This window comes from Malaya genurostris, chromosome 1 (genome assembly GCF_030247185.1).
Source record: "Malaya genurostris strain Urasoe2022 chromosome 1, Malgen_1.1, whole genome shotgun sequence".
NCBI lineage: Eukaryota > Metazoa > Arthropoda > Insecta > Diptera > Culicidae > Malaya > Malaya genurostris.
This window is the reverse complement of record NC_080570.1, coordinates 120,760,751-120,783,890: the sequence shown is the minus strand read 5'-3', so window position 1 is coordinate 120,783,890 and position 23,140 is coordinate 120,760,751. Positions and strand designations below refer to the sequence as shown.

The 23,140-nt window shown below is 36.6% G+C and overlaps 1 protein-coding gene across 4 annotated transcripts in view; it reads right to left on the bottom strand.

Moving 5' to 3' along the window:
• The window catches only part of LOC131425649 (uncharacterized), a 276,172-nt gene that overhangs the window by 99,981 nt on the left and 153,051 nt on the right, over window positions 1-23,140 (bottom strand). Inside the window, exon 4 of one of the 4 annotated variants that reach the window (XM_058587704.1) lies at window positions 4,635-4,652. The exons of 2 other annotated variants lie outside the window; for them this stretch is intronic. The gene's annotated coding sequence lies outside the window, so the exon portion shown is untranslated. Of the gene's footprint in view, window positions 1-4,475; window positions 4,653-23,140 lie in introns of those variants that run through there. One more of the 4 variants, XM_058587706.1, reaches the window with a different exon arrangement.

Sequence of the window (23,140 nt, the reverse complement as noted above, 5' to 3'; positions counted from 1 at the left end):
TTGCATTTTGCGTCTACTAAAGCTAACAACACTATTGAGAATCTACCTTTATAGTTATAAAGTTCTTTACCACTATTAGGAGGCTTTTTGATAAAAATGTGCTTCCCATCGAGAGCACCCAAGCAATTTGGAAAGTTCCACCGTTCGAAAAATTGTTTCGCTGTATCTTTCCATATTTGTTCAGTAGGCTGTGGTATAGCTTCTTTTAAAAGTTTATCAACTATTATTGTACAGGTCTCATGCACCATTTCATGAACTGTAGTCTTCCCCAGGCGATAACTGAATGATATAGTTGTCATTGGGTCCTAAATTAAGAGTAAATGAATTGGGGGGGGGATGTTGGGGGGGTAACCGCCAGTCGAAATTTGGAGTCTTCCTTTTTTAGATAAACTTCTAGTTTGCGTAGAAGTAATTCAAAGCAGTGTTGCGACATCCAGAAGTATTCGTGGAATTTTTATCCATCAGCTACTAACTCTTTGAAAAGTGTAGCAAATTCTCCCTCCGTTTCACGTTTCGTCCAAGCTTCATGAACCCACTACTTTTTTTTAGCAGAGGGAGTTTGATCCTCATCTTCCTCTTCGTCTTCAAATGCAATAGCCATCATCATAACTTCGTCATCAGTGAAGTTCTCCATTTTCTACTAACTAAATATTATTTATCACTTTACGTTAACACTTAACGCTCGTCACTGTATAAGTTTTTACGTCGTCCCTCATGAAATATATCGTATATTAACGCTTCTGATACTTGTTTCAAACTACTTTTATTACACCTAACTCGGGCAATAAATACTTGTTGGTAGGTATTCATACGTTATTGAAAATATAAATATTTAGGTACACAGATTCGCTAATTGATAGGTAACGAAATTGTGAACGTGGTATAGTGTTCATTTTATCAGGTAACCATTAAACATAATTGATTTTATGTGTATATAGAGAAGGGCCCATCGAGTCGAAAATCCGCATGTAGAGCATGTAAAGGACTGACCCGGCTACTTGTACACAAAATAATTTAAAGCAACAAATTTTACAATAAACAATCCACACTCCAAATTCTTAACTTATTAGAGCGGTTGGTGGAATGAACTAAATCGCTTTTAAAGAAAAAAATCCTTTTATTTTCACTATATTCAGTCCAATTTGATTTGAATAAGTGAAAGAAAATTTAACAATAGTACTAAATCCTTATCCTTCTTCAAGGTTGGTTAACTCAGAAGCGAACCGTTGAACAATTGTACTCAAACCTGCAAAATCATTGTCATCTGAATACAGAGAAATATTGGGAAAATAAATCGATTTAAAACAGCCGTTTGCACCGCATACTAATCTAGAAGTATTTCTGGCTTCCTAGAGTTGCCGGATGTAACAGTTTTTTTAAGACTACCTGAAATACCAAAACTGCTGCCATAGTACGAGTCAAGACGCTAGTTAGTGGAATGAACTAAATCTACCCGTTGGCTGCCTCCAAATCCTGTCCTTCGCGGGTAAAAATCTTCGTTTGTCACGCACCTCTTTTTACTTACGTCTAGAGCTTCTATTCATAAATCAAACAATAAACATTTATTAAAATAAAAAATTTAAAATCATAATATATGGTTAAATTAAATCCTCATGTTTAGTAGACGTCTCCATTGTTAAAAATACCCATTGTCTCTATAAGTACATTTATTAAAACATCTCAGATACAACAAGTAACTGTGCTTGTAAAGAAGTTTCGTCACATTATCACTTTATAGCTTTATTAATAATGTATGGCAGTGGATTCGAATTGAAGTAAAACATCGTACTTGTTTCTTGCGTTGTTTCATATTAATTCCAATCTCTAATAATAACAATAATAAGAGAGACAGTGGGGCACGTGTCCACGGTCTTAGTAATAAGCACACAAATATATGTTGCTCCCGAGCCCATTATTACGTAAAAGCGGCGCTGCTGTAAATCAAAATAAGCCTAGTTCCTTCAGACCAAACCTTTCAATAATAATAAGACTGAACTACCATTTATTTATTCTATTTAAAATAGTTTTTCGAATAGATGTACAATGAACCATGAACATTTCTATTTAATTCAATGATAACATAATCAATAGGGGACCATAGACGAGGATCTGTAGTGTAATTCAATATGTAATGAGTAGCTACAATTAAAAAATCACCATCCTAAAATGTAATGTAATGGCTAATTATAATGACATTACTCGATTGTAAGGACTCTTGATGATTAACTAAATCAATCAATCAATTAAGCTAAGAAATATCAATGAAACGATTTGGATTCATTTCGGTCTTCCTTTCGCTCTTGCTCTCTCAATTCACTCTCTTTCTGTGTGGGCTGTCGGCATGGTGCGAAAAACTCGGTGAGGAATATCGGCGGCAAGCAAATGGATTTTATCCCGGGTCCGGGATTCCAATACATGCACACGCCGGCAGCTCAGTCATCGCCGATGAGGAAAAAAAACGTCCCGGATAGTCCCGGACGGTCCCGTCCCGGTCGTCCCGGTGTAGTGCGGACAGGCTATTACTCTCAAAAATAAAATCTCGTAAATATTCATCAAGAATTAAATAATTCCATGATGCCAGAAACTTCGAACGCGCCATCTCTCAGAATTACGCAACCCGCGAGCAGTGTATCTTAAACGAACTATCACCCGTAAAACCATGACCTTGGAGGCCCCAGCGTCAACCGTCGGAATTTTGTTCACACGCAATAAATTTTTCGAGATAATGACAGGAAGAGCACCCTTATCGCACGCGCAGACGACTTGGTCGGTCGGTCGGTCGGTCGGTCTTCGGAGTTCAACCACAGAAAATCATGGAAGAAACACGCACACACACACTGCTACGGACGCTGGTTAGCTATGGCAGAGTTAAGTTGCGCGAGATGAATGATGACACCCGGGGTGCGACAGTCCCCGGGCCATGGCAGTCCCTGGACTGGACGACGACCACGCGGGGATGGGGATTTGAATCACGAGCACGATTTCGATTTCGTTTGACTGTGGTGCGGTGACGGGACTGGACGGCAGGAAGCAACGTTCATTCATAAAATAAAAAAAATCGTTTGCAAATATGTAAATGAGTGAGTGAATGAATGAGCTGCTTAGCTCTGGGTCCGATCGACCGGCCGACCGACGCTCCGGCCGTCGTCGTGGTCGATACTTCCTACTGGATTTTATAGCTTGAAGCTCTCTCTTCGTTTAGCATTTTTATAACTTACACAGTTCGGTGCCGGTTCAAGGTCGGCCCGACACACTGTCCGACGACGAAGCCCGAGACAGCTGTTTTCGGGTTTGACAGATCATAAGAAATAAAATTTCGTTTTTTTTTGGTGCGTGTGCTCTTTTCTTTTTTTTTTTGCCAACGATCCTTATCGTGAGTCTTAAACGTGGATGTAATTAATAAATATGCAAAGTTGTGCGTCGGTTACCGGGCCCAAAAAGAGTTCGAAACGAAACGGAGAGAACACCCGCAGCTTTTTCCCGGAATGTGAGCGTAATGTGTTAAGTCTTTTTTTATGACTTTATTCCCATTTCCAAACCCCGAGTCCATTTGTTTGATATTATTATTTATGTTTGTTGGATTAATCCGACAGAACTGACTACCGGCACGTACTTCTTTTTCGGAAGGGCTTAAAACCCACCGGATCAATCGGAAACTTTTGTTCCGGCCCTCGAAAAAACACTGCGCGCCGTTGGAGTGTTTGTTTTCCTGGTTAGGTGGCCGTGTGCCACCTTTGAGCCACGAATTGGCTTTCTCCTCGGACCTGGGCCCTCCTCCCTTTCTTAGGGCTTGTCAATTGAACATTGATTTATGATTTCAATGTGCCGTTGCAGCCCACCATAGGCTAAAGCAAATCCAGCTAATTTGAAAGCGCTGTAACAGCTGTAAATGAGACATTAAACAGTTGGAGCAATCACACTAAAAAAAACCCTGTAAAGTGTTAACATTTCTCGATGCTTTTATGGCGCGCGTTTTCGTTTTTAATTCGTTGGATTTCGGAATCCGTGATTTCCGCGGCGTTAACCGGTTTTTCTCGGGCCTACTGAAATTACTTACGATGCGATCAAGAGCACCATAAAACTTGCGTTGGTTGGTTGGTTGGTTGAATCACTCGGCAAACGGAGACTGCTGTTCCGGTTGCATTTTTAACCGGAATCCGTATCTCGCATAAAGTACACAAGGAAACCGGCACTTTGGTGTCGCCTCGAAGCAAGCAAGAAAGTAAACATCCGCGGCAATCGTAATTGCCGCAAAGGTGAATCTCACGCGAAATCCAGTTCCAGTTCAGCACGGATCCGTTCTGATAAGTTTGTTGACTTATTAGTGCACGCCGTCGTTTGGAATGTCCGTAAGTTTAATTTTCTGTTGATAGAAAGCATATGATATTTCAACACAGTTTAGATTCTGTTTACCATTGGCCGGAGTTAGAAAAGCTGATAAGTCGAAACGAATAAACATTTTTTTATTGCATGCTGATTGTTCGATCGTGTTCCTGTTTAAACTACTATTTTATCTCAACAGGGGAGTGCTTCCAATTTCCTATCACATGCCTTTCTGTGAATCTCTGTGATGACATTTTTTTTCCATATAATGTGAGTAGTACAATGTGGTAAGGCAAGTGTGTTTTGCGTACTGTAATCCATGTGTGATCCTGGAATCGATAAAAAAATGGTACATAAAATAGGTTTATTTTTTGTTTCATGAATAAAAACTTTCTAAACTCATTGGGAAAATGAATCACGCCCGAATAATTCTATTCTATTTACACTTGTACTAGAACGGTTCAAAAATGATTATCACTGCAACCGATTTTTTTGTGTTTACACAGATAAAAATTTTTTTTCTAAATCTACATCCCTTCTCATGCACTTGGTTTGGAGTAGAGAATTCAACATAAAGTTACTCTAGACTTTGTTATTTTTTAATTTACGCGGCTTGTAAATCAATTGTAGGGAAAGCCGCAAACTCTGAAGAAATTTTCATCCAAATTTTTGAGGCAGTGCGCTTTGTGGCAGGTTCAGGGTTTCGGACTTAGAAAATGCGGACTTTCTTAGCTTGTATCTCTACTTCTCTGAAGTATTCAACCATTTCGTTGATTTCTTCGTCTAACTCTTTATTGTACGGCATTTTTTTTTGTTATATTAGGAAAACAAGATTTTGTAAAGTATATGATAAAATAAAAAAAATTCTTCTCTCTCTTTTTTTTTATGAATAAATTTATTGATAATGAGCTACTTATCTTTAAACTGTTGCTGTTATCCTCCTGGCTGCTCGCTCCGCTGATCTTTCCGTGACCAACTTATTGAGCCTTTATACGGCTTTGCCTACGATATAGGCTCCCGCTGTAACTGCCAAAAGTACTGCTGCCCAGGTTTGGGCATCGTTGGAGGTGTATATAATATTCGACATTGAATCCTCTGACGAGAACCAACCCATGTTTATCTTGTATTTATTTTTTTGGAATTTTTTTTTCACTGTTCTTGGTATCAGTGCCAAGGTCACTTTTTTCGTTCGGTTTTCGCTAAATCCTTATTTAAGTTGTTTTCACATTCTAACGCTAGATGCTTAACATTGGAACTGTATAACTGAGTGTTTAATGAAATGATTATTGCAAAGTATTTCACTAGGTAGTAGTAGTTTCTTCACTAATTAAACTTTGTATGTAACACTAAAACACTTCCGCACTATTCGCTACCAGAAGTTACATTTCACGCTACATTAATTAATTCCGAACCGTGCTGCAGCCGCAAACGAAACCAAATCTTATCCATTTACTTCAAGTCCAGAAGGACTTAACTTTTTTTTTCGAGGGTCTTTACTTTGACCACTGTCACTGTCGCCATGTGGCAGGTTCAGGGTTTCGGACTTAGAAAATGGTACCGACGGGTTCGAGCTTACAACCGTCAATTGATTGATTTATTTTTTGAATTGTAGTTTTGTTCGATTTACATTTTCAATTAGTGTGAGTGTACATTTTTACCGAGAAGTCTTGAGTCTTGACCATTACATATTTAAAAGAAGTTTTGGATGTAACGATTGGAGAAGGCTAGTGTTTATTAAACATCGCTCGGCTCGCGGCGATGGCAAGAACAATTGAAGTTATTTATTTTCCTTCGCGCTAGGCGGAAAATCCACGCCAGCGGCGCGCATGGTTTAATGTGTTTGATTTCATTGCGTTACTTTGCTTATGCGCTGTAAGCAATTTAAGTGTTGAAGCAAAGAGGATCGTCATTGGTACCAAGCATAATTTCGATCATGTTGGTCCAACTCGTAAAATGTTTAAAGTTTAAAGCACCAAATCATAAGACCGAATGTGCTACAATGTATGGAAACGGAAACGTTTACAATGTATCTACATTGTGTCGAAATGAAATGTAGTATTGAGGTCGTTCTGACTATGTGGATTGGGATTAACGTGGAAAACGTGGTGGTTTCGTAATTCCGCCACAGCTTTCTCATCTCATCCAAGTCAGTCTATAAATCAAATCCCCTTACGTTCGGGACAGAAGAAACCAAGTACAGTATTGTGTAGTGAACAATAGAACGACCTCGAAATGAGTGAACCACACGAACAAAAGCTACCGCCGACACGAAAGAATACAATTGTTGTTGACTTCAGGCAGTACAAAATTCGACCTTCGATACGAGAACTTGAAGGTTTGCTTAAGGAGATAAAGCATCTTGATATTAAACGTGTGCATTTACTTCAATGAAATAAGACCAATAATGTTGTTTATATCCAGTTCTATGAAGAGTTAGATGCATTCAATTCGCTAAAGACAATAATAATGTGCACTATATGGAGCATGAAAATATCAAGTACAACATTCCAGTATATATGGAAGATAGTGCTATAGAAGTGCGTATGCATGATCTTCCCTCAAGCGTCATCGATCCTTATATTCGCAAAACTATTTCCCAATACGGGGAGATTCTCTCTATCGAAAAAGAAAAGTGGAAGATTTTTTTCCCCGGTATTCTAAATGGCGTACGTTTGTTACGCATGCGCTTGAGGAGGCCTATACCTTCTTATGTGACATTCGGTCAGGATACAAGAATCCCGTGCAAATCACTTGTTACCTATGACAATCAGATGGCCACATGTCAATATTGCCAAAAAGCTGTTCACTACGGTAATCCATGTGATAAACTGGACAAGGAGACAACTACACCAAAGAAAAACGGTGCTTCTTTCACACCAACCCCAAGCAACTCCAGTACACCTGTGACAGCCACCAACAACAATTAGGCCACCAACCCTTCAACGAATCCATCATCATCCCCTACAGAACAAAGTACACCAGCTACAGTTAACAACTTACCCTCCAACCAATCAACCAACAATGTACAACAGGACGCATCTACAGCAACTAGCAATGAAATCAACAACAATACAACCGATGCGGCGATGAATGACGAAACGAACCGCGAATAAACTGCCCCTCAATCCTCGTAGGAGGAAAATGGAAGCTCCTCTCCCCCTAGAAAAAGGGTGATAAAAACTCAGCTAAATCGGCCACGTAAAGCTTGTACGCAAATAGGCCTGAATAACATATCTTTTAAATAAAAAAAATTTTTTTTCGAGAAGATAATTTTTTTTTAAATGTAGTACATTTAAAATTTTGACAAATTTTGTATGAAGACATCCAAAAAGGCATTTTTATCACTATGATCATTCAGTTGCTAATACCATTTAGCTAGTTCTGGAGAAATTTTCATTCCAATTTATCGGGTCAATCAAAAGTTATAGTCAAAAACGTCAATTTTGTATAATAATTTTAAATTTTGAAAAATTTTGTATGAAAAAAGGCATTTTGTCAATTCAATAATTCAGTTCCTAATACCATTAGCTAACTTTGGATAAATTTGAAAAATTTTGTATGAAGACATTCAAAAGGCATTTTTGTCGCTATGATAATTCAGTTCCTAATACTATTAGCTAACTCTGGAGAAGTTTCTATCTGAATTTATCGGGTCGATCGAAAGTTATAGTCAAAAATGTAATTTTTGTTATTCAAATTAGAAATTAAAAAAAAAAATGTATGAAGACATTTAAAAAAGCATTTCTGTCATTAAGAATTTTTCAGTTCCTTATACAATTAACCAACTCTGGAGAAATTTTCATCCAAATTTATCGAGTAAGTCAAAAGTTATAGTTTAAAACGTAATTTTGTGAAAAAAAATAAAATTTTGAAAAATTTTGTATGAAGACGCCACTAGAATTAAATCCATACCATTTTAAGTTAGTACCAACCTTCAAAAGATACGTGTATAAATTTGACAGCTGTCTGATTATTAGTTTGTGAGATATTGCATTTTGAGTGAAGCTACTTTTGTTATTGTGAAAAAATGGAAAAAAAGGAATTTCGTGTGTTGATGAAACACTACTTTTTGATGAAAAGTCCAAAAGAGTCTGTTACCGATGAAAACGTGAAAAAAATCCACAAAATGATTTTCAATGACCGTAAAGTGAAGTTGATCGAGATAGCTCACACCCTAAAGATATCAAAGGAACGTGTTGGACATATTATTCACGAATATTTGGATATGAGAAAGCTTTGTGCAAAATGGGTGCCGCGTGAGCTCACAATCGATCAAAAACAACAACGAATTGATGATTCTGAGCAGTGTTTGGAGCTTTTATATCGAAATAAAACCGATTTTTTTCGTCGATATATAACAATGGACGAAACATGGCTCCATCACTTCACTCCGGAGTCCAATCGACAGTCAGCTGAGTGGACTGCACGCGATGAACCGAACCCAAGGCGTGGAAAGACTTAACAATCGGCCGGTAAGGTTATGGCGTTTGTATTTTGGGATTCGCATGGTATAATTTTCATCGACTACCTTGAAAGGGGAAAAACCATCAACAGTGACTATTGAATAGCGTTATTAGAGCGTTTGAAGGACAAAATTTCAAAAAAACGGCCTCGTTTGAAGAAGAAAAAAGTTTTGTTTCATCAAGACAATGCACCGTGTCACAAGTCGATGAAAACCATGCTCAAATTGAGCGAATTGGGCTTCGAATTGCTCTTCCATCCACCGTATTCTCCAGACCTCCTGTTCTCAGACCTCAAGAGAATGCTCGCTGGTAAAAAATTTAGAAGCAATGAAGAGGTAATCGCTGAAACTGAGGCCTATTTTGAGGCAAAGGACAAATCGTACTACAAAAATGGTATCGAAAAGTTGGAAGATCGCTATAATCGCTGTATCGCCTTTGATGGCAATTATGTTGAATAATAAAAACGAATTTTGGCAAAAAAATGTGTGTTTCTATTAAACGATACGAACTTTTCAGCCGAACTGTTACTATTAGCTAACTTTTGAGAACTTTTCACCCAAATTCATCGGTCAATCAAAAGTTTTAGTCAAAAACGTAAGCTTTTTCTTCAAATGAAGAATAATTTTAAATTTTCAAAAATTTTTGTCACTGTGGTCATTCAGTTCCTAATACACTGAGGTCTTTTTTTATGCGATTTTTCGGAGTTATGCGGTATTTTATGCGTCGTTTTAGAGTTATTCGGATTTTTTTATGCGAATTTTTAGAGTTATGCGGTTTCCCTTCTGCACTTTTTTTTTATGCGAAGTTTCAGAGTTATGCGGTTTTTTATGCGAATTTTCAGAGTTATGCGGTACGTAAACTCGCATAAAAAAGACTTCAGTGTACTATTAGCTAATTCTGGAGAAATTTTCATTCAAATTTATCGGGTCGATAAAAAGTTACATTCAAAAACAAACGAAAATAAACGAAATTTGTTTTTTGCGATGTAAGAAATTTTAAATTTTGCAAATTTTTTTATGAAAACATCCAAAAAGACTTTTTTGTCTCATCAAGATCACTCAGTTTTTAATACTATTAGCTAGCTCTAGAGATATTTTCATCCAAATTCATCTAGTAAATCAAAAGTTATAGTCGAAAACGTAATTTGCAAAATGTAAAATAATTTTAAATTTTGAAAAATTTTGTATGGAGACATCTTAAAAAGAATTTTTTTTATTTCGACCATTTAGTTCCTAATACTATTAGCTAACTCTGGAGAAATTTTCATCAAAATTTATCGAGTCAATCGAAAGCTATAGTCGAAAACGTATTTTTTTCCTTCCTATATATAATAATTATAGATTTTTTCCGAAGCTTCACGGATTTGTTTCCTTCGGCACAAAAAGAACATCGTTGGCTTTGTACACGGATAAAAAGCCATTGCCGGTGCCATGATTAAGTATCATGGAATCATAAAACATGTCAAACAAGCCTTATTATTCATGATTCCAAGAGCAAAATGATTCATATCATGAACAATAACTTATCTCCCATCAAAATTTTCACGAAATCGATTATTTTGCTCAAGATATTTCATGAGAAGACTTGACGTTTCATGATTTTATGATTTTTAATCATGGCTTCGGTAATGGATTTTTATCCTTGCACCACTCCCTCACCAGTTTCGCGTAATAGAACGATGCTAGATCCGACCAATATGAAGTGTCACCAAACGAGGGACCGAAGGAAGAGCGCAGCAAGCGCTTCTAAAGGCATTCTGAATTTGCCGCACTTACAGATCGCTTGGTACATCCAGCCTTTTTTCTTGAAAATTAGTCGTACTTATTCATCCGGAATTTTTTCGGCATATACATGTAGAACTTGTCGACGAACAAAATTATTACTCAACATTTTCATCTGGAACATTCAAGCGGGACTTGCCTACCTAAAACTCCAGGCCGGCGAACTGCAAGATCATCGCTGAGAGCAAAGTCCTGGCATTACATTCCTTTTGTGAAATGTGGTCTTTCTGTTTCAACAGACTTCGCAGCCGATTCTTAGTGTACAGAATCATTGCATGGCTAGTACTATGGATCCTACTGACACTAAGAATCCTTCCAGGTCGGGGCTCGAACATACGACAACTGGTTTGTAAGACCAGCGTCCTATGCATTGAACCGCCAACCCAGGATCACTGAGACCTTCTGAATTTTTCCTGGAACGATTTTACCATACGGGACTCGGTCGAATGGTTGTTTCGTCACTTTTGTTTTTGTCGAAAAACTTGTTCTAATTGTTATGAAATTTGACACAGTTCTACCTAAAATTTCATCAAGAACCTTTGCAATAGAAAACCACACACAAAAGAAAGTGTTGAATTTTGGTCTTTACAATCTTTACTTTCCAATAGCGCTATTGATGTATTTCCTATACGACTTCAGTCCGATGTATGTCTATGTCACCTTCTTAAAGTTTCGGATCTCAATATTAACGTCATCAGCGAATCTAAGTACCTAACAGATAAAATCTATTCTTTTTTGGGATAAAGGCAATCAATTAAAATCAACATTGGCTTTTTCCATTTTTTTTGTTTCAAGATTTACAGACTGTAAAAACTGTCTAAACCAGAACTATCTCGACACCATTTTCACCGTAAAGCAAGTGCCCCCTACCTGTCCCAAACGAATCCCGAAACCTCCTGTTGCGCTCGACTGAAAAACCAATTTCAATTGGAAATGGTTCCCAATTAAAGTTGGAAAGCAAATATTAACGATCCATGCGTGGTAATTGGACACCTCCTGGTGCCAGATCGACGCACACACACACACTCCCAGTGACAGTTACAAAACAAACCGTAGTAGCAAAAAAAAACGACCAACGGGACTTTATGCCAATACTAGAGAGCGGGGCACTTCGATGAGAGAGGCACGGGAAATAAAATGACACTTTCATTTGTTTTGACACTTTCCCGCGAGACGAGCCGGCGCGAGAGACACTTTCAGATCGACACATCTGGAACATGCAGCATCGTGCCGGGATAACCAAAGTAGGAAAGAAAAGAAGAGAAGAAATCGAATGAAAAAAAACTCCGTAGGAAAATTCCATCCGTGGGTCGTCGAAGAAAGTATTTTTTCCCTTCGGTTTCTTGAAGACAACTCAACTCAAATGAAATTTATTGGTCTTCGTTTCACATACACACACACACATACATATGCACGGTCACAGCCACAAGCCACAATAATAAATTAAGCGGTATTTAATTGGATCCTTCTGTCGAGGACTCTCAAGCGACGATGCCGCGACGGAAAGGCAATCAGTCAACTTCGGGTGGCCGCCGCCGTCGTCTCTCTTCTTGAGCTCAGACACACACACACACTGCTAGGGGGATTTCGTTTTCCGTTTGCCACGACGACGGATTGAATGGACGGAGTTACGTTTGGTTTTTGCTCGGTGTTGCAGGTTTTTAGTTTCACGATCTTCGCCCGGGCGAAGATTAATTGCTACCAGGACAGTGTAGTGTTTCATGGACTTTTGCCTCTAGAGAAAGAGATAGAGAGAGAGAGATGGGAAAATGCAGCTATTGGATGCATTTCCGAGCAGCTAAAGAATAGGGAATTAGCTTGATTTGTGGATTCACTGTTTTGTGCCTAATTGAGGATCTATCGGCAGCTGTCGCTGGTCAATTAATTCTGGTAAAAGCGTAGCGCACTATCAAAAGTTATGTTCAGCATTAAATTTTAATTATTCACTCTTAAATCTTGCCGGATTTCGACCTAATTTGTCGAGCTGAGAGAGTAACACATTGTTTGAATAGTAGGTAAAAAATTGTCGACAAAACGACTTTAGTAAATAATTCGATAGAAATCTGAAAGCATCAAAGTCAATATTTATTATACGAAAAAGCAATTTAGGTAATTGAATGGTTAATTTTTTATCTAAATTTGGCCAAAACTGTGACAACAGAATTGAATCTGTGCTGTTTTCAGGCCAGTTTAGTTAGACTAAAAGATTTACGAGAGAATTCCAGTTGAACCACTGGGTTGCACAAGTGGTTCTGTTTTGAACTGCTATGCAGTGATTATTCGAAGACGAATCGTGAAAAGTGCAAAAAACGTGTTAATTTTTAAAACAAAATCTTACTACTAAGAGTCAGAATTCGTAAAATCATCCAGAAAAAATGACTATTTTTATTTTTTGATCAAATGATGATAATTTGGTTCTTTCTAAAAGAAGTGTTCCAAAAGAAATTTCAAAATAAAAAAACATTTAAAATATCAGTTATTAAAAATTGTTTCAAAAAAATGTTTAAAGAGAATGGCATAATTTTGTTGAAAATGTGACTAAAATATTTCATTTCACAACAACTTTAATAAAAGAATTCGTTTACAATATTTATTTGGGAAAATCAACAATTATCAACACCTTGAGGTCTGTTTTACGCGGGGGATACAAACTGCGTAAAAACGCGTAACTTCGGAAATTCGCATAGAGAAAATTCGCAAAACCTTCAGAAAATTTTTTTTATGCCAAATGTCTTAGAAATGCATAGAACTTTTCTTTCTAAAAAAAAATTTTTGAAAAAATTCGACATCGGGACTAGAAAAAATTAGAGATTTCTGAGATCGAAAATTGAAAATGTCTTGAAAATGAATGAAACGTCCAGATTTGGTGCAATCTAAAAAAAATTAAAAAAAAATCGACTTCGGGACCAAGAAAAAGTTTTTGAAAAAACAAAATCGATTTTGGAACTAAGGAAATTTGAGATTTTTGAAATCGAATTTTTTTTTTGTGACGTCAAATGTCCTGGAAATGCACGAAATGTCCAGATCTCGTGTAATTCAGAAAACTAAGAAAAATTTTGACGGGACTAAGAAAAATTTTGAGATTCCGATATTGGTTATTGGAAATTTATGTCCTTAAAACGTCCAGATTTGGTGTAATCTAAAAAGAAATTTATAAAATCGACTTCGGGACTAAAAAAATTTTGAAAATTCCGAAATCAAATCTGAAAAAAATTTTTAAAAATATCGACTTCGGGACTAAAAATATTTTTGAGACTTCCGAAATGAAAAAAAATGTTAATGTCAAATGTCTTGGAAATGAAAGAAACGTCCAGATATGGTGCAATCTAAAATTTTTTTTTCAGATCGACTTCGGGACTATGAAAAGTTTTTAGATTTCCGAAATCGATATTTTTTTATGATGCCAAATGCCTTGAAAATGCACGAAAAGATCTAGGTAACCTAGAAAACAATTTTTTTTTAAATATTTGCTTTGAAACTAAGAAAAATTTTGAGATTCGGATATAGAAAAAAAATGTATGCCCTTAATACGTCCAGATTTAGTGTAATCAAAAAATATTTAAAAATATCGACTTCGGTACTAAGAAAAAAATTTCAATTTCCGAAATCGCAATTTTTTTTATGCCAAATGCTTTGGAAATTTAAATTGCCAGATTTGGTGTAAACTCAAAACAAAAAATTGAAAAAAATCGACTTCGGGACTAAGAAAAAATATGAGATTTCCGAAATCGAGAAAAAAAAATTTTATGCCAAATGTCTGAAAATGAACGAAAAGTCCAGATTTGGTGTAACATAAAAAAAAATTTTTTTTAAGCTCGACTTGAAAAAGTTTTGAGATTCCGAAATCGCAAATTATTTTTATGCCGAGTGTCTTAGAAATGATGATTAAAAAATCGACTTCGGGATTAGGAAAAATTAAGATTTAAGGAATAGATAATTTTTTTTTGATGCCAAATGTCTCTGAAATGCATGAAACGTCGGTGAAAAATAAAAAAAAAACATTAAAGTATTTACTACGCTAGAAAAAAAACTCCAAGATTTAATAGCTGATAGTTCATGAAAGAAGATAATACAACAACAGATAGAAGAATTGACTCTGCACTCTTTTAAACCTAACTAAAATGTGTATCTCAAGTACAGCTGGACTAAAAAGACTACGAATGGGTTCAAGATGAACCACTGGGTTGCACAAGCGATTCTGTTTTGAACTGCTATGCACTCATTAGTCGAAGACGAATTGTGAAAAGAGAAAAATTGTGTTAATTTTAAAGAGAAAATCTAACTAATTATTAAGGGTCAGAATTAGTAAAACCGCCCAGAAAAAAAAGACTATTTTTATTTTTTGAACAAATGTTGATAATTTGATTCTTTCTAAATGAAATGTTCCAGAAGAAATTTCGAAATAAAAAAAAAATTAATATCAATTTTAAAAAATTGTTTAAAAATATGTTTAAAGAGAATGGCATGATTTTGTTGAAAATGTGACGAAATATTTCATTTCACAATAACTGTAATAAAAAAATTTGTTTACAACATTTATTTAGGAAAATCAACAATTATCAATACACTGAGGTCTTTTCGACACGGGGAATACGTGCTGCGTAAAAAAACACACACAAAAATAACGCGTTACTTCGAAAATCCTCGTAAAACAAATCGCAAAACAAAAGAAAATTTTTTAAGCCAAATTTCTTGGAAATGCATGAAATGTCCAGATTTGGTGTAATCTAAAAAAATTTTTTTTTAGAAAAAATCGACTTCGGTACTAAGAAAAGTTTTTAAATTTCAAGAATCGAAAAACAAAAATTTATGCAGAATGTCTTGAAAATGCACGAAACGTCCAAATTTAGTGTAATTTCAGAAAAAAATTTGAAGAAAATCGACTTCGGGACTAAGACAAAATTTGAGATTTCCGAAATCGAAAAAAATTGTTTATGCCGAATGTCTTGATCTAATCTCTAAGATTTGATTGAGATTTGATCTAATCTCTATAAAAATTTTTCTAGAACCTCGACTTCTAAAATTTTGAGATTTTTTTTGCCAAATGTTCTGGAGTGCACGAAAGGTTCAGATGTGGTGCAATCTCAAAAAAAAACCTGTTTTAATCCACCTAGTGGTGTAATGATGCCTTTCTCATATCAATCATACTATCATATATAAGACTGTGGTATTCTTCAAAATAATTTCCTTCGATTCTTAAAAGAATAACCGAAATCGATTTGTTTGACCGTCTACTGATAAAAACTATCAATTGGAAAGGATTTGAGGTCGATTTAGAAATTTTTTTAAGGTTTTTCCTCATTTTAAATGATGGTATACAATTTTTAACCCACTTTACCCTATATTTCCGGATCCGGAAGTCGGATCCGCATGAAATTCAGGAATTACGCATGGGACCACAGGACCTTTCATTTGAACCTAAGTTTGTGAAAATCGGTAGCGCCATCTATGAGAAAAGTTAGAACGCATATTTTCTTTTTTTGTACATTTTACCTCATAACTCCCGAACCGGAAGTCGGATCCAAATAATATTCAGGAATTTTGTATGGGACCACAAGACCTTTCATTTGAATCTAAGTTTGTGAAAATCGGTTAAGCCTCCGAGAAAAGTTAGTGCAAAAAACCGTTACATACACACACACAGCCATTTTGCGTACTCGACGAACTGAGTCGAATGGTATATGACACTCGGCCCTACAGGAAATTTAGGACTAAGAAATATTTTGAGATTTCCGAAATCGAATTTTTTTTATGATGCCAAATGTCTTGGAAATGCACGAAACATCCAGATTTGGTGTAATCTCAAAAAACATTTTTCCTAGAAACTCGACTTCGGGATTAGGAAAAATTTTGAGATTTCCAAAATCGAAACTTTTTTTTGATGCCAAATGTTTTGGAAATACATGAAATTCTCAGATTTGTTGTAATCTCAAAACAAAAAATTAGAAAATATCGAGCTCAGAAAAATTTTGAGATTTCCGAAATCGAAATTATTTTTTGATGCCAAATGTTTTGGCAATGCACGAAACGTCCAGATTTGGTGTAACCACGAAACATTTTGTTTTTAAAAACCTCGACTTTGGGACTAAAAAGAATTTTGAGATTTCCGAATTTATTTTTTTGATACCAAATGTTTTCTCGAGAAAAAATGACCCCGAATCAGTGTCAGAAATTATCTTAACAACAAAGGCAACAAATGTGTTGATGAGACTGTTCGAAAAATAAAAGAAATACATTATTGAAGACATATTAATTGTTTATTTTATTTTATTTTATTTATTTTATTTTACTTATATTATTCAAAATTTCCAGAGTAGATATTTTTCAACAAAAAGTTTTTTTTTGATAACGTAAAATCTCTACGTTTCATTAAGTCCTAAGACATTTGGAACATCATTTCGAATAATCAGTGCATTAGCAGCTTCTGTTGAACAGCTGATGCCATCTCGCGGTTCAAACACAAAATGGCTATGCTGTTGCATTTTGCATCATGCTACTGCTATTAAACTAACGATATATTTCAATATTGTTAGGATGTAGACCCACTCCTTGTGTTACTTTTAATAAACAGCAAAAGAGACGAACACAAAAGCTGAACGGTTGGTATGGAACATAATCACCTATCCTGGGAAAAATTTATTTTTCAAGTCAATATTTAAACTGTGAAACGTATTTTTAAAGTATTTTTAGTCGAATGTTTGACTAATTTAGTGAAAATCGATTGTAAAACACTTTTTCTGTTGGATTTCCGAAGTTACGCATTTTTTTACGCGGAATTCTGAAATTATTTTTTATTCTTAATTCTTTTTAAAAACTTTTTAAGTAAACTCTCTGACACTTAAAAATTTTTCGATTTAAAAAAAAAAATAGATTATACCAGATCTCGACGTTTCATGCATTTCTAAAACATTTGACATGAAAAAAAAATTCCTCGATTTTTCCTTTTTTTCTACGCGGATTTCAGAAGTTACGCGGCTTTTTCACACGGATTTCAAGTCCCACAGTCGTTTTTTATTCTTTTTTTGGGATCACACCATATCTCAACGTTTCATGCATTTCTAAGATATTCGGCATAAAGTTTTCTTTTCCAAAACTGATCTAGACTGTCTTTTGAAGAGGGTTAAAGTTTTCTAATTTGTTATTGTCGAAAATTGACAAATCCTACATAAAAATGTACTGCAATATTCACAAAATCAGTCAAATCTTCGAATAAAAAAACTGAAAGAAATCCTTATCGAGTGCTACACTGAAAAAAATTGACTTTAATAATATGAAACCCCGTCACAAAAAAAAACAACATTCGATTTTGATCAAATTTGGCCCCAACATAGCTCCCCTACCAACCGTTCATGCATCGTAAGGTGGGTACTTTTTAGGGAAAAAAGTTTTTCTCATAAAAGCTGTTTCTTGTCATTATCATCGAAGATTCCGATAAAACTTAATTTGTCAGCAAATTACACCGAATACCCTATTGCTAGTTGCACGATATTAGCAGAAAGACTCAATGCTTGATAGAAAAAAATGTTTTTGTTAGAAAAACTATTGTTTTTCGAATATGCCTATCTTGTAACCTACCTTGGAACAAAGTTTAATAAAAATAAAAAAAAATTGCTTTTTTTCCAAATCGATTTTTAATTATTCAAGTCAATTTTTTCAGTGACAATTTTTTTCAGTATTTTTACTCGAACATTTGACTAATTTTGTGAAATTCAATCAACACTTTTTATGATTTGTCGTTTTTCCGCTATAACTATTTGACAGTGTAGATCAATTTAAGGAAAAAAACAAAGAAACAAAGTACACTGTGGTCTCTTTTTCGTGGTTTTTTATGCGTTTTTTCATGCGCCTTTTTTTACGCGAATTTCCGAAGTTGCGCGATTTTTTTTCGACGAGTATTTCCGATGTTACGTATTTTTTTAAGCGGATTTCTGAAGTGAATTTTTAAATTATTTTTTTTTAATTATTTGAAGTCAACTCTCTGACACTTTTTCGATTTTCTTCAAAAAAAAATTTTGTTCAGATTGCACTAGATAACGTGGAACGTCGAACATTTCCAATATTTTTGGCATTGGAAAAAATTCTTTAGTTTTGCGTTTTTTTACGGGATTTTCCAAAGTTAGGCGGTTATTTTGCGCGGATTGCCGAAGTTACGCGCTTTTTCCCCCGCCTAAAACTAGACTTCAGTGTATGAAAAGTGGCTCTTTGTGACAAAGTCTACATGTCCAGAAAGTTTCATTTAAATCTGAGATTTCCCCGTACTAGCTTCGAGCTAGGGTTCGAGTCTCGTCTCTGCGAGCTTTTACGCGGTTTTCATTTCATAATTGTATTCGAAGGTCATTTTTCCTATTTGATTTCCTTGTTAGATACTGATCCAGTTGGCTACTAAACTTTTGAATCGACTGTTACTAAACTGTTGAGGCGTAACGCAAAAAATATGGAAGCTGTGTACGTTGAAGTTGCAATTGACGTTTGCAGATAACAGTAATTTTCATTTATTTTGTTTATGCATTAACTGAATGGAATCCCGATTACCCATTTCGTATGAAGAGCGAAGCCTTATCGAAACGCCATCGTTTCATTGCCCCGCCTTTATATAACGGTTGCATCAAATGGATTCAAATATTTTTAAACCATATCAAAAGAGACAACTTCATCTACAAGTTTTAATCACAAAATGAAGTCGACTACAATAGAAAAAACCATTCACACGTAGAAAAGAAACGTTTTAGAGCCAAAAAAAATCGTGGTAATGATAACGGTTATTCAAGAAGTGACTGTTTTTCGTTTGTCAAAATAAAAAGTGATCACCATCCATTGGAGTTTTTTTATGAGACCGAGACTTTATTACTGCTAAAGTGACTGCCTTTTGCTATATAGATCACAAAACTGTTGATAGTCCCATTTCATCAAATATTGACCATCACAAATAAAAGATCTCGAAGAAAACCTAGCAAAGCTGTCATCCGTGACAGAAGCCGCGATTCTTCATGGAGCTTTTATTGGTGTGACGGCTTATCATCGAGCCACAGGGCCACCAACGGGTCGCTTTTCCGCCTTTGCGCTGACAATCAACCAACCAGCGCGGAGTAATGGGCGGATTGCGTGCCCCGGCAATTATCTCGGGATGTCTGGAGCGGTACTAGAAGAACACAAGAAGAAGTTCGAGCCCGAGAAAAGAAGGTCCAACCCGGTGAGCCGTTTCGGCGCACCTGCGCGCTCGTGCGCGGACTCCCGCGTTCAAAGACACAACACCAACCAGTAAATCTCTAATTAGACATCGGAAATGATCTTGTTACGAGTTCCACCCCCGAAACCCCTTCCACCTGTTTTGATACCGAGCGAGCGAGTGGTGCTGCTGCGCGTCCGCTCTGACCCGACGTCACTTGTTCGGACTGTTGTAGGCATATTTTACTTGTAATCATCCGGAGGCGGCCGCAACGGCAGCGCGCGGCTTGTTGTCGTCCCTCTCACCATCGCCCGAAGGAATTTTCCCTTTCGATAAGTAGCTCCGAGGGAGAAATTAATTAATTATCGCACTTATTACTATTGTCGGACCGTTTGCTTTCCGGGCGCACGCGTGCGCACCCAGCGTCCCAAGTGGCTCGGCTTTGTGGTTCGGTTTGCCGGATCGGGCTCGCGTTGTTGGTAATGGGTGCGGGAGAGAAAAATTACAATTTAATAATCGCGAGTTCATTAATTTTCATTTCCACCTTCTTCTGGGAAGGAACCTGGAAGGTTTTCACGATTTTATGAGCGCATTTTCCGTTTGGCTAATGTGGGTGCGTGCCAGGCTTTTTAAAGATGCGGTCCGAGGTTAGCGAGTTGTGTACTGTTGATGGAAAATAAATGATGATAAAAATCTTTCGGAAGCAAATTTCCACAACTACAGGCCCTTATTACCGGTGTCACTACACGGTGAAAACCAAGTGAAGTGACTGTAACCCTTATTATGGGTATCACTTCACTGTGGAAATCAAGTGAAGTTAATGTAGGTCCTTATTGCGAAAGTCGCTTCTGTGACAAAAGTAATTACTTGAATGAACTGGACGTCATTATGAACATCACGCCACCAACATTTTGTTGAAAAAATTAGTTTTTTCCACCACAGTGATCACTTCACTATGCGTGATACTGGTAATAGGTAAAATCAAGTGAAGTGACATGTAAGTGAAGTGAATGTGAAAGTGGAGTGAGAACGGTAATAAGGGCCACAATGTTATGCACTAACAACATTAATCACAACAGTTGCAGTTGACCTCCTTGAGGCTGTTCGGTAGATCGTTCCAAATGCGCGTGAGCTTAGACACCCTTAAAACCTTTGGTCCCCCTTCGTCTGCCTCCGGTGTCGGGTGCTCAAATCTTGTTGCAAACGGTTAAACATTGTTGCAACACGAGCGACCCCCTTTTATTCTGTACGCACGGCACGCGTTCTCCTACGGCTCGATGGCCTGCTCCAGACAGTTTGACGTTTGCCGCCATGTTTTCACGATTTCAAGGTCTGCCGGATAGATGCGAACGATGGCGGGGGGTTCTTGTTGATTCTGACCACCTCCCCAGCGCGCCTTTCAGAATCAATGGATTACGACGTTCACTTGTTCCACGAATGGTCATTGAATATGGAATTGATGTTCAAAATGAGGTTAGATTTATGGCTGCATATCATTACAAGTTACACGTTGGTTTGACGAGTTTCGTTCCGTATCAGGTATCCTCTGCTGATATCTTCGGCTGAAAAACATCTGGAAAGTTTGATAGATTGAGATATAAATCTCACGATAAGAGTTCGTTTTCACGTTCAGCTGAGTTTCAACGAATCGGATTCGGTTGGGTGAATTTCCTGAAATATTATTACAGTGCGGAACGAAGATGATTCGAGTTTCCATTCTACGGATGACCGCGGATTATCGCATGTCACGATATTCAAACCGCCACAACATTGTCCCTTATTTATGTCGCCCACGACGAGTTTCATACACGCTCTGTCTGATCGCAGAACGTTTCCTTGTTATAACTGTATCAAGCAAAAAGTAAATCGTGTTCAAGTATGATGTTATAATTGAAGAAACGACCTGTTATCTCAACTAAAAGCAACCAATCGAGGCAACCGTAACACTTAAATAATGTTGCACAGAGGTGCAATATCCTTGAAGCATTACTTAAATAGAGTAAACTCTGCGTTTGTTTAACGGTTTATGTTGAGCTAGTAAGAGGGAATGGCATTTCGATTTGAACTGCTAATGCACAGTCGAAAGCAAGTCGATAGGAATAATCGTATCTATTTTTACTCGACATAGACATAGAGTTACCCGAATGAATTAAGCAACACCCGATCGGCGGAGCGCAATAGTTAATTCTCTCGCACTTCTTCTCTCTTGCAATCGTTGGGGAGAGCTGGCTTATGAGTTCTGCCACGTACATGTTCGGTTTAGTATCCGAATCAACGATAAGTTGCAACTTTTTTGAATTGTGATTCCCCAGATAACCAGTAAGCACTAATAATGGCATTAAAATAATCTTTCATGGGCACCAACAATGCTTATAGCTCTATATTTGCAATCTGAAAGCTCATCTGTTGTAAATCAATCTGAATTCAGCTTTCGGAATGCACACCAGTCATTAATAAGCATTATCTATGAATAGCCGTATATTTTGCCAAAGTCGGCCTTAATTCAGTCTCAAGTGCGATTGAAATGCCAATTAGCGAATATTTGCTGTCATTATGCGGCATTAGTATGTGCTTATTGGTTACCGGGGTCAAGACAATCCATCCCAGGTAACCAGTAAGCACTAGAATAATGGCATTAAAATAGCCTTTGATGTGAACCAACATTGCTTATAGCTCTATATCTGCAATCTGAAAGCTCATCTGTTGTAAATCAATCAGAGTTCAGCTTTCAGATCGCACACCAGCCCTAAATAAGCATTATCTATGAATAGCCGTATAGTTTGCCAAAGTCGGCCTTAATTCAGTCTCAAGTGCGATTGAAATGCCAATTAGCGATTGTTTGCTGTCATTATGCGGCATTAGTATGTGCTTAGTGGTTATCGGGGATTTTTTTTAACGCTCTGGAGTATAATGAAGCATTTGAGGCAAACGTAGAATAATCGTATCGGTGGATTTTTTATTCATGTTGCAAATATGTGAAAGGAAAGTTGTTACTTTCTATATCAAAGCAACATTATTTGCAGTTTTTACGATGCTTTTTCTAGTGGATCGCTCATTTGGAGATTTTAAGATCCCGTATTTTCAGGTGAGTTAATTGAATACAACATCTCGATTTGCTATATTTCAGTAGAGGCTTGACAGTTGCCGAAAGGAACAAAACTGAAAACATATTGCCTTTACACATTATATTTTCACATATACCGTTACGGTTATGTATCATTTGGATTTGATTAATCTGTTGGTGCACAAGATGAGGAGGTTTTATGCCTGCTGGAGAGAGAGAGTATCAATTCCAGAGGGTTTTTCTCTGCTCCAAATAAATAAATAAGTAGCAAATAAATGAGTTTCGATCCAGAATCTATTGCAGTAGGATATGACATATTTTCATAGGAAATGGCTCTTCTTAC